We start from the raw sequence: 12,484 nt of genomic DNA, 5'->3' as shown, positions 1-12,484 counted from the left end.
ATGATCTTAGTTTTCTGAATATTGAGTTTTAAGCCAACTTTTTCAGTCTCCTCTTTCCCTTTCATCAAGAGGCTCTTTAGTTCTTCTTTGATTTCTGCCATAAAGGGTGGTATCATCTGCATATCTGAGGTTATTGATAATTCTCCAGCAATCTTGATTCCAGATTGTGCTCTATCCAGTCTGGCATTTCACAAGATGTACTCTGCATATAAGTTAAATAAGCAGGGTGACAATATACAGCCTTGACATACTCCTTTCCCGATTTGGAACCAGTCTGTTGTTCCATGTCCAGTTCTAACTTTTGCTTCTTGACCCGCATACATATTTCTCAGACGGCAATTCAGGTGGTCTGGTATTCCCATCTCTTGAAGAATTTTCCACAGTTTGTTGTGATCCACACAGTCAAACGCTTTGGCATAATCAATAAAACAGAAGTATATGTTTTCCTGGAATTCTCTTGCTTTTTCTATGGTCCAATGGATGTTGGCAGTTTGATCTCTGGTTCCTCTGCTTTTTCTAAATCCAGCATGAACATCTGGAAGTTCACAGTTCACATGCTGTTGAAGCCTGGCTTCAACATTTTGATCATTACTTTGCTAGCATGTGAGATGAGTGCAATTGTGCAGTACTTTGAACTTTCTTTGGCATTGCCTTTCTTTGGGATTGGAATGAAAACTGATCTTTTCCAGTCCTGTGGCCACTGCTGAGTTTTCCAAATTTGCTGGCATATTGAGTGTAGCACTTTCACAGCATCATCTTTTAGGATTTGAAATAGCTCAACTGGAATTCCATCACCTCCACTAGCTTTGTTCTTAGTGATGCTTCCTAAGGCCCACTTGACTTTGCACTCTAAGATGTCTGGCTGTAGATGAGTGATCACACCATCGTGGTTAACTGGGTCATAAAGATCCTTTTTGTACAGTTCTTCTGTGTATTCTTGCCACCTCTCCTTAGTATATTCTGCTTCTCCTTTGTCTTTAGCTTCTCTTCTTTTCTCAGCTATTTGTGAGGCCTCCTCAGAGGACCATTTTGCCTTTTTGCATTTCTTTTTCTTGGGCATGATCTTGCCCACTGCCTCCTGTACAATGTCACAAACCTCTGTCCGTAGTTCTTCAGGTACTCTATCAGATCTAATCCCTTGAATCTATCTGTCACTTCCACTGTATAATCATAAGGGATTTGATTTAAGTCATACCTGAATGGTCTAGTTGATTTCCTTAGAAATTTCCCTAAAAAGATATTTACAGTATTTATATATGCAGTCAATTCATATAAATGTGGTAACAATAATAATAACATCTATGGACATGATGCCATTGGTGCATTGGTTACTCAGAAAATCTGCATGGAATTGCTTACTTTCTCTATGGGTTACCATTGTCGTGATAAACTAATACTACTAATGGTGACTTTATTCCCATTTTACAGGCTGTTCAAAGACTATCAAAACAGTAGTTTCCAGGGAAACCTGGAGTCAAGCTTAATTGCAAAAATAATCATTATAGCAGAAATGTATTCTTTGATATGAATTCATCTGTAGAGAGCAGATCACTTCATGAAATCTTTGTTTTTTTAAATTTATTTATTTTAGTTGGAGGCTAATTACTTTACAATATTGTAGTGATTTTTGCCATACATTGATATGAATCAGCTATGGGTTTACATGTGTTCCCCACCCTGAGCCCTCCTCCCACCTCCCTCCCCATTCCATCCATCTGGGTCATCCCAGTGCACCAGCCATGGAATCTTTAAACTATATAAACAGTAATACCTAACATACACAGTGTTTCAAAGCATATTTAGCTGGCTTTTTCTAGTCTAACCCACCTTGTTCTCTCTATATACATTTCTGCCCTCAGTTTGGAAGCTGGTGAAAAAAAACCTAGGGAAATTGTGCCATGACCTGTGGCCACAGGACACAAAATTATCTTTAACTTTTCCTTTCTTCTCCTTGGCCATCAATGAATCATGTCCAGTCTTTCAACACAGTATCTCTTGCACTTGTCCTTTCTTCTCCATTCTTGTTCACATCTATGGGCTTATGGACTCATAATTAGATTACTGTAATAACTATCTAACTGGTTTCCATATGTCCATCTCTCTTGGACTCAAAGGCATCTGGCAGCAATATAAAGGATTACATTCATAAAAATAATGTTTAGTCAAGTAATATCTCCATTCAAAAACCTTGACTGGTTTCCTTCTGTTTATTGAGTAAAGTCCAAATACTATTATCCTGGTATTAAAGGCCTTCCAAAATCTAGGTGTGAATTTTCTTTCTAGATGCAGAATCCATTACTCCCTTGAACAAAACTGGCCTCTTCACCATCCCTTGAACTTTTACAAATTATTTCTGCACCTTTGCTTGTGATGGTCCTCCTGCCTAGAATAGCTTCTCATCTTTGAAAGCCTGTTCAAGGCTTACTTTTCTCCATAAAGTCATCCCTGAACATTAAAACTCACAGCAGCTCCTCATCCCTTGAATATGATATGAGTTATGGACAGTGTCATTCATTTGGCAGTCCTCAGAGACAACTTATCTTGTCTTATATTGTTAATTCTTGTATTATTTATTTTTGTGTCTATCTTGCCTCCTCAACTAGATTGCAACTTCCTTGAGGGCAGGGGTCATTTGTTATACTTTTTAAAATGACCCACGGGGCACAATGCCATGCTGGTGGATAAGATAGGGACTGGTTATTGACAAAAGAACACTTGTTTCCCCAATACACCTCATTCTCAGAAGGCAGCACTCTCTCTGGGTGATGATTTTTTACACATATGTGCCAAATATAATAGTTTTAAAGGTGAAACTGACTCTTCATGTTACTCCAAGATATTAAGAAATTACAGACTGCTTCTGGAATTTCTGAACCCCTTATTAAAATACAAAATTAACCTTTCATAAGTAATTTAATGCTCTCCTGAAAGCTTAAAAATGATGTGTAAAGAAAAATGGCCAAGCCAGGTGCATAATAAGCTCTAAGATTTACTTAATCACAGAGTATTTAAAAAGCCAAAGCTCCATGCAATCCACTTATATTTCAGTGTCTGTTTTTTCCTTTTTTGTGTATAAAATAGGCTAAACTACATATGAAAAATAAATCTAAGACTTAATGTTTACATGAAAGGCAGTCAAAATTTTATGGATAGTTTAAGTTAAAAATGTCCTTCACATCTTGGTTTCTCCTGAATTATTTAGTTAATCTGAGGTTTCTGCATAGTTAGAGATGTAATCCTTAGCCAGCAGCTGCTAAATACATGGTGGTTATGTATATTGACCCAAGAAATGCTGTGATCATCAAGTTCTATCAAAATACTTATTAATCTTCTAAACTGAAGAAAATCATCATTACAAAAATCCCTACCCTCAGATTCTGCTGCTAACTCTTTGAAGTTGCATAGTATATACTGACTGCATATCTCAGAGATGTTTGTTTAGCTTTATGGACAGCCTCAGCTAATGAAGCTTTGGCAACAAAGACTGCTTGCTAGGCAAACACAGGCCACAAAGGAATCCCTTGTCTTGTATGTTAGAGAGACCACTGACTGGAATACCTAGCATCATTGGATCAAAACTTGAAGGATTGGTAAGCCTGGTATTTCTATATATATCCTTTCTTTGTGAAATTTTCCTTTTTTACATAATGCTTTTGTTTCCTTTAGCTCAGTCTGGACCATTGGTAGGCAAGGTTTCAAATTATCTCCTCAGTTGGAAGTATCCATGTTTTGTGAAAATTTTATCATTTTTTTCCTCCAAGGACTAGTATAATAATGAATTTAGCTTCCTGTTAAGAAAAACGCTAAGTTCAAAGTATTATTTCCTTCACTTCTAATTACAAAGAAGTTTTACCTTTTATTGTGTTCCATTATACAATTTTACACAGTGCCATAAGTAACAATTAAGCAAATCAAATTAAAGTCTTTGAGCTCTACTTCTCAGTATATAGATTTACCTTAAAAAGTACAAACTAAGCACAGTGGTGCAATTTTCCAGGCTCTTTCAAGTTGCTTAAATATTTACAAATACGTAACACGGCACCCTGTATGAAAGCATGAAAATTTTGGTGTCAGGAAGAAACACTCTGTGTATAACAAATCTTTAAATTTTTAACATTTGCACAGCTCCAAATATTCCTGAGAAAGTTCAGTCTTGATGTTACTTGACATCTGCATGTCCTCATATTTCAGCAGTGTATCCTGGGGAACCATAACTTCGGTCACTCGACGTACCACTAATTGCACAAAATACATGTAATGTGTTGCTCATCCAGGGAGAATGCATTGGGTCTTCTTGTATTATCTAAAACAAAAGAAATGGCATGTTTATCACAAGCAAAATAGCCACAGCCAAAAAAAGCAGTGTATACGAAATCACAGGCATATTCCAATTTATCACTGACATTTAGCTATTTAAAATGATGTAAAGCAGAAAGAGCAAAGAAAAACAATACCGACTCAAGTCTTCAAAGCTGTATTACAAAGGCAGCATATTAAAAAAACAAAGAAGATCTGGTTACTCATTAAGAAAAATGAAAGGTTGTAAAATGCAAAATTCAACAGAAAGTGAGAGGTAATAAAATGTTTAAAAAATTTTTTAATAGATGGTCAGAAAAGAGCCTCAACAGTGAACTTTTTGATATGAGTTTATAGATCATCTTCTAAGAGTGGTTCTCAAGTTCACTTGGGAGCTATTCAATATGCAGATACCCATGCCCCTTTCCTGGAGACTTGGGAAATAATTTTAAGTGAAGAGAAAATAAGTCAATATTTCCAAATATACACCATAATTATGTAAGCTGATGCAAAAAAAATTTTTAAATGAAAAACTTCATAAATATATTAATAATTTTATACCCTATAAGCATAGAAACATATATATTCATAATAGTATAGACATTTTAAAAATTATCCATTTTGTGTGATCAAAAGCAACAGATATCTCATGCACAGATTAGATGAAATAAGAGCATACCAACCTCTTTACTGAACAGTCCCAACTTAGTTTTCAAGCTTTCAATATTAGGTTCTCAAATTAGCATTGAAACTTTAGTAGGAAGCCTGCAAATGGCTTCTGGTGGCAGTAATGTGTCATATCATTTGTGTTGCTACAAATCACATCTTTGTGATAAAGTCTATAATAAAAAATTTTCCTCTTATAAAAGCTTGAAGAAATTTTACAAAGGGCTTCATATTTTGATATAGTGTAACAGATAACACTGAAAAGGGCCAAGGAATATCCAGGCCATATCTTTTTGTCAAGTCATCATTTATGGAGCTAAACAGATAATTGACATTTCAATGCACAGCTATATTTTATCTTATTTTATATTATTATATTTACCTTTGGGAAATAATAAATCTCAAATTTTGTGACTAAAAATAGTTATTTTATATGAGACTGTAATTGGAAATATTGATTTATAAAACTTCACTAAAAACTCAACATTTGCCTAAACTAATGTACACCTAAATATGATACATCATGACTGTACAGCTTTCATTAATACAAACCAATAGAAGGCAAGATTTTCTTGATTAGCTATAAATATATATAATATATAAGATAGAATATATAACATATAATGTATAATATATAATATCAAGGGTCTAAAATTTGGTCTCTGGAACTAAATATAATAGTCATGGTTTATAGAAATTAAATGAGAAAGACAGGTGGGAAATACGACAGCAGATTCATAAAACCCAAGTTTTGGGGTGTTAAAAAAGAGACAAGGATCTTCCCTGGTGGTCCAGAGGATGAGACTCTACACTCCCAGTGCAGGGTGGTAGTGGGATCAGCCCCTGCTCGGGGAGCTGGATCCCACATGCCCCAGCTAAGACATGGTGCAGCCAAATAAATTTTTAAAAAGAGAGAGAGAGACAGAGACAAGAGGTCCAAAATGGAGTCACTTGTGTTAAACCCACATAACCTGAGATATAATATATAGCCTAACTGTAGTTTCAGCCTTTTCCAGGTAGGTAATCTTAACTAGTCAAAAAAGTACATGTATTACTTTCAAGTTTGGAATTTCCTGGTCAGCATTAGTGAGGTAATCCAACTGACAGAAACTTGCTGTGCTCCAGAGGAAGGTGACCTTGCCTGAAACAATCAGGTCTCTTTTAGAATAACTTCCTTGACCTGACTCCTTCTACCTGTAAAAAGCTTCCATTTTCTATGGCTCTTCAGAGCTCCTTTCAATCTGCTACATGGGATCCTGCTGGACTTGTGAGTCACTGAATAAAGCCTAATCTTTAAAACTGACTCAGCTGACTCTGAACAAAAAGCAGAGACATTACTTTCCTGACAAAGGTCCATATAGTCAAAGCTATGGTTTTTCCAGTAGTCATGTACAGATATGAGAGTTGGACCATAAAGAAAGCTAAGTGCCCAAGAATGGACGCTTTCAAACTGTGGTGTTGGAGAAGACTCTTGAGAGTCCCTTGGACTGCAAGAAGCTCCAACCAGTCCATCCTAAAGAAAATCAGTACTGAATATTCATTGGAAGGACTGATGCTGAAGCTGAAACTCCAAAACTTTGGTCATCTGATGCAAACAACAGATTCATTGGAAAAAGCCCTGATGCTGGGAAAGATTGAAGGCAAGAGGAGAAGGGGACGACAGAGGATAAAATGATTGGATAGCATCACTGAATACGTGGACATGTGTTTCAGCAAACTCCAGGAGGTGGTGAAGGACAGGGAAGCCTGGAGTGTTGCAGTCCATGGGGTTGCAAAGAGTTGGACATGACTGAGCAACTGAACAATAGCAGTTGAATTTTGTTTTTTAGCAAGGGAAAAAGGACTGTATAGAATGACTGCTCTAAATATCTTGATCATCATAATAGCAGTAAATTGAATAATTTGCTTTCAATTTGAATAATTTAGAGTTCAAGGCTAGGTCATACAGTTGCATGCAAATTCTATAACTGTAATATATATTGGCTTAAAATCCTATAATTGTTTTATATTATTGTAACGGAGGAGTTTTGTTGTTTTTTCCTATGGACAATGGAGAACAGAACCCCATAAACTGGACAGTTTCTAGTGACAAATTATGTAGTCTATTTGATTAAAGTATTCCCCAGATGGCTCAGATGATAAAGAATTCACCTACAATGCAGGAGACCTGAGTTTGATCCCTGGGTTCAGAAGATCCCCTGAAGAAGGAAATGGCAACCCACTCCAGTATTCTTGCTTGGAGAATTCCACAGACAAAAGAGCCTGGCAAGCTACAGTCCATGGGGTCGCAAAGAGTCGGACATGACTGAGTGATTAACCCTTCAACATACCCCAGAACAGTGATGGTGAAGACAGACATATCCCCACTGTACTCAGGGGCTGAACCTGAGATACAGACAATAAAGGAAGTGGAATGATTCCCTGCCTGCCTAGTCCTGATCACCTGACTGCTTTGGAAAGGAGACAAAAGAGGACCTCGGAAAACCAAGCAGCAAAGATATGCCTTGGGATGCTTTACACTCACTCCTAAGTGGGCTAACAGAAGTAAAGATGACAAAAAGAGGAAACAGATCACTGATTCCAGACTCCTCAGGCTGGCAAGATTCCCTGTCATGAGAATGGGAGAGTAGGAGACTGGGATGACTCATCTCATTAAAAGATGGGACGATGACAGTCTAGCTGCCTGGCTTCTCCATACTGAGAAGATGACCATGGTCAGAAAATTGGACTCCTGGTCACGCAGTGCAACTTTAGACTAACTGTAATAAATTTCCCATAGTCCTTTCTAAGAGAAAGCATACAAGATACCATAAGAGAGATAGCTAGCTCCTCTAGCTAGAGGAGAGATAGTCAACTAGCTCCTATAGCAGAGATAGTCAACTAGCTCCTGTTTCCCTTGAAATCTCTCTTCTCCCCCCCCACCATTACACTGCAGTCCTTTGGCACTAACCATGGTCAGTCCATTTGTAAGTACACCCTCCATGTGATGGTCTCACCCAGGGGAGTGTCTTCAGGCAAGCAGTGAAATGTTCACACCAGGACATAGGAGGTTCTCCTTTCTGGAACCAGCAATAAGAATGTGTTCTCTAAAGGGCTGTAGTTATCCTTGTTTCTTTTAAGGGGTCTTAATGTCATAAAAACTTGAGAGTCTGAAGAGTTTCTGAAGCAAATATTTATCTTATTGGCTATTTTCCTTCTTAAGGAAAGCAAAGAGACATTATGTAAGCTCAATAGGGCTCAGGCACTGAGGGACCAGACCATCAGGCCATGACTTTTACATCTGTGGTGAAGATGCTAAAATAGTTGAGTGACAATCCATGTATAGAGTGGTTGTAAACACAGATTTAAGGAGCCTAATATAGGAATGACATTTACCAGGATAATTCAAGAGTACTCTGGTTTTAAGGTAAGTATATACATAAAAGTCTTAACTATTTAATTATGACATAATTTGGCTGTAAGTGGTGAGCAGATCTTTGCTCCTATATGTTTCAGATTGCGTTTTACTAAGTCAGTCAAATATTAGAATGCTAGGTATTATGAAAACAGAGTTTTGCAGGCTGTATGGTTATTAAAATAATTCCTGAATTTTGGAATTCACTCAGGATCTCACCTAAATGATAGTACAGTTGTCCCTTGGTATCCTCAGAGGATTAGTTCCAGGACCACTGTCCCCCTTCCCCCATGGATATTAAACTCTGAAGATACACAAGTTCCTTGTATAAAATCACATAGTATTTGCATATAATTTATGCATATCCTCCCCTGCACTTTAAAATCATCTCTAGATAATGTATGATAGCTAATACAATGTAAATGCTATGTAAATAGCTGCCTACATGCAGGAAATTCAAGTTTTGCTTTTTAGGAACGTTCTGGAAATTTTTTTTCAAATATTTTCGATCTGCAGTTGGTTGAATCCCTGGATCTGGAAGCTGTGAATATGGAGAGCCAACTGTATCTAGTTTCTTACAGCTAAAACAGGGCTATTCATTTAAGGATCTGGCTACTGAGCCAATCATTTCACTCTTCTAGGACTCTTCTTGAGAGACTCTTAGCCATGCTCACAGTAGATCAACCCAGACTTGCATAGCTACTCACTTCTAATGGCACTGTGGTGCAAAGAACAAAATAGTTTACTACCTGAACAACTGCTAAAGCAACTGTCAGTAATTGCTTCAAATCTGATTTGCGGTGTAGAACAAGATGGCAGAGGAGTAGGTGGACATGGAGTACATCTCTCTCCATGGATACATCAGGACTACACATTCAGACACAGAAGTGCTTGCAGAACACCAGCTGAGAGCAGACAGGAGTACCCAAAGACTCAAAAAGAGTATATCAGTTCAGTTCAGTTCAGTCGCTCAGTCGTGTCCGACTCTTTGCCACCCCATGAATCACAGCATGCCAGGCCTCCCTGTCCATCACCAACTCCCGGAGTCTACCCAAACCCATGCCCATCGAGTCGGTGATGCCATCCAGCCATCTCATTCTCTGTCGTCCCCTCCTCCTCATGCCCCCAATCCCTCCCAGCATCAGGGTCTTTTCCAATGAGTCAACTCTTCGCATGAGGTGGCCAAAGTACTGGAGTTTCAGCTTCAGCATCAGTCCTTCCAATGAACACCCAGGACTTATCTCCTTCAGGATGGACTGGTTGGATCTCCTTGCAGTCCAAGGGACTCTCAAGAGTTTTCTCCAACACCATAGTTCAAAAGCATCAATTTTTCAGCGATCAGCTTTCTTCACAGTCCAACTCTCACATCCATACATGACCACTGGAAAAGCCATAGCCTTGACCAGACAGACCTTTGTTGGCAAAGTAATGTCTCTGCTTTTTAATATGCTATCTAGATTGATCATAACTTTCCTTCCAAGAGCAAGCGTCTTTTAATTTCATGGCTGCAGTCACCATCTGCAGTGATTTTGGAGCCCAAAAAAATAAAGTCTGACACTGTTTCCACTGTCTCCCCATCTATTTCCCATGAGGTGATGGGACCAGATGCCATGATCTTAGTTTTCTGAATGTTCAGCTTTAAGCCAACTTTTTCACTCTCATCTTTCACTTTCATCACATCAAGAGGCTTTTTAGTTCCTCTTCACTTTCTGCCATAAGGGTGGTGTCATCTGCATATCTGAGGTTATTGATATTTCTCCTGGCAATCTTGATTCCAGCTTGTGCTTCCTCCAGCCCAGCGTTTCTCATGATATACTCTGCATATAAGTTAAATAAGCAGGGTGACAATATACAGCCTTGACGTACTCCTTTTCCTATTTGGAACCAGTCTGTTGTTCCATGTCCAGTTCTAACTGTTGCTTCCTGACCTGCATACAGGTTTCTCAAGAGGCTGGTCAGGTGGTCTGGTATTCCCATCTCTTTCAGAATTTTCCACAGTTTATTGTGATCCACACAGTCAACAGCTTTGGCATAGTCAATAAAGCAGAAATAGATGTTTCTCTGGAACTCTCTTGCTTTTTAGATGATCCAGCGGGTATTGGCAATTTGATCTCTGGTTCCTCTGCCTTTTCTAAAACCAGCTTGGACATCTGGAAGTTCACGGTTCATGTATTGCTGAAGCCTGGCTTGGAGAATTTTGAGCATTACTTTACTAGCGTGTGAGATGAGTGCAATTGTGCGGTAGTTTGAGCATTCTTTGGGATTGCCTTTCTTTAGGATTGGAATGAAAACTGACCTTTTCCAGCCTATGGCCACTGCTGAGTTTTCCAAATTTGCTGCCATATTGAGTGCAGCACTTTCACAGCATCATCTTTCAGGATTTGAAATAGCTCAACTGAAATTCCATCACCTCCACTAGCTTTGTTCGTAGTGATGCTTTCTAAGGCCCACTTGACTTCACATTCCAGGATGTCTGGCTCTAGGTGAGTGATCACACCATTGTGATTATCTGGGTCGTGAAGATCTTTTTTGTACAGTTCTTCTGTGTATTCTTGCCACCTCTTCTTAATATCTTCCACTTCTGTTAGGTCCATACCATTTCTGTCCTTTATCAAGCCCATCTTTGTGTGAAATTTTCCCTTGGTATTTCTAATAGAACCATGCAAAAACTCGGTAGGACGAAACAACTAGGGAGAAAAACAGGAGTGTTACTAGGACTGGACCTGCCCTTGGTGGGTGCTGGAACTGAAGCAGGGGTCTGATCCCCACATTGGGGCAATTGTCTGGGTCAGAGGAGAAACATTTAAGGCTGAGAGTGAAACAGCTGATCTGTGGCAGCCTAAATGGAATGAGAATCAGACAGTCCTTGCCACAGCCATACATACCCCAGACAGCGAAGCATGTCCCCTACAAGGCACAGCAGCTGGAAGCTGGAGCTCCGGGATTGTGGAGCAGTTCCAGGGCAAGAGCTTCTGTTGACTGTGGCAAGACCGACCTAGGAGACGTGAGGGAGGAAACTGTGGTGGAAAGTGCCTGTGGAGGAAAGCCAGGCAGCCATGGAAGCAAGACAATACTGCTGGAGCCATCGACACAGCCTCTCTCTCCCCACATGCCAGCACTGGCAGCTGAACAGTAGAGAGGCTGACCCATCAAACTTCTGACTGCACTGAACTACAGAGCCGGACCCTATCCAGGGTGTTCCTCGAAGTGACTGATGTGCTGAACTACAGAGTAGGACCTCCAGCTAGTGGGGCCTCTTTATGTGCCTGACACGCTGAACAACAGCAAAGGACCTCAGGCAAGGGAGATCGCTAAGTGCCTGAATGGGCAGAACTACAGAGAAACACTAGCCAAAGAGGTCTTCTGATCGCCAGCTACCAGAGGCTCAGAAAAGATTCTGATAGGGCGATAACTCCTACAGCAGAGGCAGTCCGTGTCCCTGAACACTTGGTGCCGCCATGGCCCCTGTGACCCAAGCAGCTGAGCCACCTTCTTGCTCAACCCTCACTGGGGCAGAGCTGCCACAGGCAAAAATAATCTTGCATCTATGCACATGGGGTTGCTTCGATCGTGTCCAACTCTGCGACCCTATGGACTGTGGACTGCCAGGCTTCTCTGTCAGGGGGGTTCTCCAGGCAAGAATGTTGGAGTGTACTGGCCAATATTGGTTGCCATACCCTTCTGCTGCTGCTGCTAAGTCACATCAGTCGTGTCCGACTCTGTGCGACCCCAGAGACGGCAGCCCACCAGGCTCCCCCGTCCCTGGGATTCTCCAGGCAAGAACACTGGAGTGGGTTGCCATTTCCTTCTCCAATGCATGAAAGTGAAAAGTGAAAGTGAAGTTCCTCAGTCGTGTCCAACTCTTAGTGACCCCATGGACTTCAGCGCACCAGGCTCCTCCATCCATGGGATTTTCCAGGCAAGAGTACTGGAGTGGGTTGCCATTGCCTTGTAATAAATACAATACCCTTCTAGAGCACTGTATTTATTGCTGCCCTAGCTTCCAACTATCCTGAGTACTTGGTGCTGCCAGAAACCCTGTGACCCAAGCAGGTGCACCACCTCTGCAGCTGGCCCTCACTGGGGCAGACCCAAGTCCTCCAGGGCAGCCTCAAGAACAAACCCAAG

The sequence above is a fragment of the Cervus elaphus genome, chromosome X, assembly GCF_910594005.1.
Source record: "Cervus elaphus chromosome X, mCerEla1.1, whole genome shotgun sequence".
NCBI lineage: Eukaryota > Metazoa > Chordata > Mammalia > Artiodactyla > Cervidae > Cervus > Cervus elaphus.
The sequence above is the reverse complement of the archived record's forward strand: the minus strand, read 5'-3'. Positions refer to the sequence as shown.